Consider the following 6306-nt stretch of genomic DNA (forward strand, 5'->3'; position numbering starts at 1 on the left):
TGTTGACATACAGCTGAAAATCACATTCATATAATCATCACGATTTACTTCAAACACGGAAGATTCAATTAACAACACAGTTAGGCTACATTAAAGACGTCTCTGGACGTAACAAGCACTTCTGCTGCATAGATGCATGTGTCTCTCTTAATGAAAGTCTGCAATAGTACCAAGGTAGATTATGATAGTGATGAATGTATTTAATCTGTATGACCTCAAATGAGACACAGAGACGTTCACACGAGCGACTTTCATTGTGTAGACCAGAAAACTCTGAGATGTTCTTTAAAATATCTGCTTTTGCATTTCACAGATGAAAAAAAGTCATACAGGTTTGGATTGACATGATGGAGATTTTGGATGAACTGTCTCTTTAAGGATCATCCATCATAACCATCATCATAAAAACTGAAGTGTTTCTCTCACCTCTGAACATGATCTCACGACTGTAATGAAACTGTGATGAAAGAGAGAAGCATTACAACATCACTGATAATCTTCATGAATGTTTCATTGATTAACACAGTAAATAATCATCATTTATGTGTGTATTTAATTATATATAGAGAGAGATTGAGTTGATTTACTCCATCAGTAGAATCACAGATGATCTCATGATTCAGATTCACACACTGAGACGTGACGAGACGATCAGAAGAGACAGAAATAACAGGATCAATCAGTGTTTGAGGATCTGATGGATCTGCTAAAAGTTTATTACAACAGAGCACACACAGAAGATATATTCAATTCAGCAGGATTTTTAACTCTACTTCTAAAAGTTGAATAAAAACATGCCTAAAGTGCATTTTGTATTTTGTAAGTGCGGTGTGTTTTTTTTAATTATTAAATTTATGCACGTTTTGTACATTTAATTGTAATATATTTTCTAACAATGCAATGGTGCGGAACTGCCCAGAACCGCAAAGAAGGAAAAAGGTTGTGTTGGGCTTCTGAACTTGCTCTGCTCACAGTCAGGATTAGTAGAAGTAGTAGAAGTAGAAGAAGTAGAAGAGAGTTGGGAAGGAGGGCGGGAGGGGGCTTTGGCGAAGGTCGAGAAGCAGGTGAAAGGCTGGCAATAACAGGCAGGCTGAACTGTAGAGACTCCACAGAGGAACAGATGGTGGGAGCATTCATGAGGATGATGACGGGAAGAGTGGCCAAATGGTAGAGACCCAGAGCACTGTGAAGACAACAGCCCACAGTGGAGCCAAGGTGTAGACATTGCCAACACCCTCCACAGGACGAGCGATGGAGACAGAGCTGATGTCAGAGGATCCCAGGGCGATGACAGAAAGCCGATGGCACTGGGTGACACCACTGGCAATGGAGACATAGGCGGAGCCAAGGCGACGAGCATCCGAGGAGGAACCTGAGTGCCTAAGGACTGACTGAGGCGACGATCAGAAGAGACAGAAATAACAGGATCAATCAGTGTTTGAGGATCTGATGGATCTGCTAAAAGTTTATTACAACAGAGCACACACAGAAGATATATTCAATTCAGCAGGATTTTTAACTCTACTTCTAAAAGTTGAATAAAAACATGCCTAAAGTGCATTTTGTATTTTGTAAGTGCGGTGTGTTTTTTTTAATTATTAAATTTATGCACGTTTTGTACATTTAATTGTAATATATTTTCTAACAATGCAATGGTGCGGAACTGCCCAGAACCGCAAAGAAGGAAAAAGGTTGTGTTGGGCTTCTGAACTTGCTCTGCTCACAGTCAGGATTAGTAGAAGTAGTAGAAGTAGAAGAAGTAGAAGAGAGTTGGGAAGGAGGGCGGGAGGGGGCTTTGGCGAAGGTCGAGAAGCAGGTGAAAGGCTGGCAATAACAGGCAGGCTGAACTGTAGAGACTCCACAGAGGAACAGATGGTGGGAGCATTCATGAGGATGATGACGGGAAGAGTGGCCAAATGGTAGAGACCCAGAGCACTGTGAAGACAACAGCCCACAGTGGAGCCAAGGTGTAGACATTGCCAACACCCTCCACAGGACGAGCGATGGAGACAGAGCTGATGTCAGAGGATCCCAGGGCGATGACAGAAAGCCGATGGCACTGGGTGACACCACTGGCAATGGAGACATAGGCGGAGCCAAGGCGACGAGCATCCGAGGAGGAACCTGAGTGCCTAAGGACTGAGGCGGAGCCGGTGTGACTGAGGACCAAGCCAGGGGAAGGAGGAGCCCGCTGATGTCGTAGGGGTGGAGAGACGGAGCACAGCGCAAGGGTCGGATGTCCTTGGCACAGGCAGGGTGACAACTGACCAAAGTGAAGCTGGAGGAAACCCGGTGGAGCCATAAGGCGGAGTGTCTCTGGTGGAGCGGAGGGTGGGAGGAGCCACTGTGAAAGCAGATCCATTCGCCCACAATACGAAGTTGATGGCATGATGGCAGAGGTCAAGGAAGTCCTCCACGTTTACCTGCAGGTCTCTGCCATACTGGAACAAAAACACTGTCGCTCCTTGCAACAGTTTGTTTCCACACAATAGGGGAACATTAATGGAAGAGGTTTCCAGTCTTGGATTTTGTTCCATTTTTTTGTCACGCATAGTTGTAGAGGCAGATGATGATGAAGAAGATTTGGTTAAAATTCTTCAATAACACACTCAAGAATCTAACAAACATAGGCTGAATGTTTCAACTGATGAATTAAGGAGAATGGACAATAAAAGTCTGTGACAATATTGTAATTAACAGACATGTGTTGCATCATCAATTAATATGGACTATTAAAACATTTTAAAATTTGAATGTAACAATCAGATGAGTCAAGGATAGAAAATGACCATGTATTAATATTAAGATTTCTGTAAAAACCATTCATGGATATTAAAGGTGCCTGTCTTGCTCTGTTGATCGCTATATTTAAAATTATATTTAAAACATTCAGTACAGTATGGAAAATATCCACATAAACTGTATGCAAATATCCATAATATCACTGGAATGAAGATAAATCTTGCTGTAATCGGTTATTTGTAGAGTATTTTATTCTGATATTGTATTCAGCGCTATTTCCTCTGGGTGCTGCGAGTCCTTCCTCCCTGCAAAATAATTAAATACAAAAGCTTTACTGAGCTCTCATGAGTGCAGATTGTAACAGATCAATGTGAATCATCTGAAAAACTCACCAGCTCTTCTTGCACAGATGATCTGAAGAAGAATCACAGTAGGAGCAGCAAACACTGCAGTCTTAAGAATGATCAAAATCTCTGCAGGACAGATGAGAGACACAATCAAGAGAAAACAAAGAGACTCTATCTGTGAAACTGGGAATGAAATCAAAGATATGAAACAATAAACAATGTAAAGAGGTGTAGTACCTCTGAATAATGATCCAGCAGTCCTACTGACTTCAGGTTCTGCTGGATCTGTGATCATCAATCTTAGTTCAGTTCAAACATAATGAACTTATAAACCAAATATCATCACATCACATCACAGAAATGATAAATATGTACTAGACACTGTGTGAATTTCCACTGCTTCATGAGTCTGTCATCTATTATCGGTTCCTCCTGTGTTTTCTATAAACTGTCTAACCATAACCATAACCACTAACATGCAGAAACACAGGGGAACAGACTCTGACACGACAGCGGTTGTGAAGCATGTTCTTCAGTGTGAGATCTGCATATTGTCAACCACACTGACTCAAACCACATCTGCTCTAAACACAATATACAGGCTATTCTTCACATTACTGTTAGTTGCACTTCTTTCTTTCAGTCTGCATGTCATTAAATAGAAATAAAATCATTAAATTATCAGTGATCAAATTCGTTAGTTAAAAGGTTTCCATTATCCAAGACTCACTTGTAGAGAATGAACTCTAAAACAGTTTTTAAAGTATTTTAAAATTATTAGCATGATAGTCTCTGAAGAAGCGAGTGTTTCTGCTCATGGATCATAACGTGCTGCTTTTCTCTCTCCAGCGCTGAGAAAACACATCAGATCCAGAGTCCTGTATTAACACTATAACTATAACTATACACTATAAACTCCAGCACATTCTCCCTTCGGCCGGTGGATTTCACAGCAGCACGAGTCTCTCTGACGGCTGATGATTCAGGATTTGTCGTCTTTACAAGACGGCTACTTTGAATTTGTTGTTAAAGTCGGTAACATTTTTGGTTGTATTGAAATTTCCAAAAATAATAACTTTGAAGTTTTACTATTGTAACAAATCTGTTTTTTTGATAGATTCCTTGAGTCAAACTGAGTCGGTTATTGTTTGAAACATCAACAAATTTGATGGCAAAATGCCAAATCAATTTCATCCCTGCAATGATTTTGCAAACTTTTGGCCCGTTGCAATATCCATATTTCCACAATAACTAAACACAGTTACAAAGAGACAATTGAACAAGGCGTGAAAACAAAGAAACATGAATACAAAACAAGCCGATGCACAAGCTGTAAATCATGCTGCTGCGTCAACAGACACAAATCAGCATTAATCAAACATGTGCTGATCAGTGATGTCTTTAAGAGTCCATAATAACAATAAAGCGTTTCCAATAAAGCATTGTCACTGGATCTGGTAAGTATAATCAAGTCAAGAGCTCAGTCACATATACTGTCAAGAGTTCAGGAGAGAAAACATCTCATCAATCAGTTATGAAAGAGACTGTTAGCTGTGATAGATAATGCTAGTGTTATCTTGTGTGTTAACTAATTAAACTATGATGGTAATAGTCTGCAGTATGATGCATCTGTACTAACATTCATCCTTTACAGATCAAGCTGATTCAGTGACAGCAGTAACTTCTACTCAAGGCACAGTCAAAAACTGAACTTTCACTGCTGTGAGTTTTACTGAATCCTCTCTTGTCTGTGTTACTTAAATAATTTATACTGTAAAATCACTTGGACTTAAATTGAAAGAGTTGTTTCAATAAAATAAAGTGTCTCGTCAGCTTTACTGAAGTTGTTCTGTCAAAGTAACACGAGTAAAACTCATAAATGAATAAATTCGATGCAGGCCGTCTCTTTATGCACAAAATATTGATATGAGCTGCTGAAGGCCAAGAACAACATGCAAGACAGAAATGCTGGGGATTATGAGTCTGAATGGAAGATTATGGAAGATGATTTTTACTGCTTGTTCAATTTATTTAATTAAAATGAGCTAGAGAAAGAATTGTTGAATATTTTATCAGTAAAAACTATTAGTTTTTAGTTAGTCATTTTTGCTGCATTCACTGAAGCTGCATGGGTAGATGTTTAGTTCCCAGCATGCTTTGCACAGGACTGAGCTGGGAGAGTAAATGTTGGAATTAAGTGTTATTTCATGCATGTTTGAGTAAAGGGATGTTCAGTTATTTTGAGCTTTTCTAAGAGTTGAAGTGTTTTGTGGTAACCATCGTGCTGAAGAGAGCTTGTGGTTTGGTTGCAGGATGATGGCTATGGTGTCCAATCATAGACAACATTCAGACGCACAACAGCCGCCCACAACCTGAGCTCAAACGTCACTCTTCAGCACAACGGAAAAACACAGACATCAGTTCACTGGATCTGCTCAAAATAACCGAGCTATATGACTAAAACATATGGTGTGACTGTCCGGAGTCCGGACTATGTATGACCTTACTAATATGACAATATATCTCAGCAAAGTATAAATAATTGATAGATTTACCGTTTAAGTAACAGAATTAGGCATTTTTAATGGACACAGAAAGTGTTGATGTCTGTGCATGATTTTAAAGCAAGTTCTGGCTAAATACATTTTGTCCGTAAAATGGGCGTCATGTGGTGTGACATTACAATCTGTATTTTGAACGGGCAATAATGTGGACATCATTATGATGAAGAGGTCCACACTCAACCATGAAGCTGCAGTGTCCTCTCTGGAGTGGTTTGGAAGGTGAAGAGATGAGTTCTGCCTTTTATTTTTTAATTAAAAAGCTCTGTCACTGATGTGCTCATTAGTGGTCAATATGGGGATGGTTAGGAGGCCGTGATGGTCAGAGGCCAATGGGTGAATTTGGCCAGGATGCCGAGGTCACACCTCTACTCTTTTCGAAAGACATCCTGGGATTTTTAATGACCACAGAGGGTCAGGACCTCGGGTTAACGTCTCATCCGAAGGACTAAACATATTAACACATATAAATAGTGACTAAACACAACCCCTTTTAATACATGTTAACCAGGAGTCACTCTCATTTATAATCGCGGCTTCGTCTGATAAAATCAACATGTATCTACACTAAAGAGCAGCTATGCAGTTGTTCTGGCTAGATTACTTTTTTGTCTCATGCAGAGCACTGCCTGCGTCTGAGTAACAAACTAAAAACA

General features: G+C 39.8%; 2 long non-coding RNA genes across 2 annotated transcripts in view; both read right to left on the reverse strand.

The window, feature by feature from the left end:
• Positions 1–2732: 2732 nt before the first annotated feature.
• Positions 2733–3362, reverse strand: LOC107575551 (uncharacterized). Its single transcript, XR_001607896.1, has 3 exons — positions 3327–3362; positions 3135–3215; positions 2733–3047 (listed from the first exon to the last, which is right to left on the reverse strand). It is a non-coding gene; the product is annotated as an uncharacterized lncRNA (long non-coding RNA).
• Positions 3363–4556: 1194 nt separating this feature from the next.
• Positions 4557–6306, reverse strand: part of LOC107575550 (uncharacterized) — a 5008-nt gene continuing 3258 nt past the window's right edge. Inside the window, exon 3 of the long non-coding RNA XR_001607895.1 lies at positions 4557–4568. This is a non-coding gene — a long non-coding RNA (uncharacterized lncRNA). The remainder of the gene's footprint in view (positions 4569–6306) is intronic.

This window comes from Sinocyclocheilus grahami, unplaced genomic scaffold, assembly GCF_001515645.1.
Source record: "Sinocyclocheilus grahami isolate Dianchi unplaced genomic scaffold, SAMN03320097.WGS_v1.1 scaffold2715.1, whole genome shotgun sequence".
Classification (NCBI taxonomy): Eukaryota; Metazoa; Chordata; class Actinopteri; order Cypriniformes; family Cyprinidae; genus Sinocyclocheilus; species Sinocyclocheilus grahami.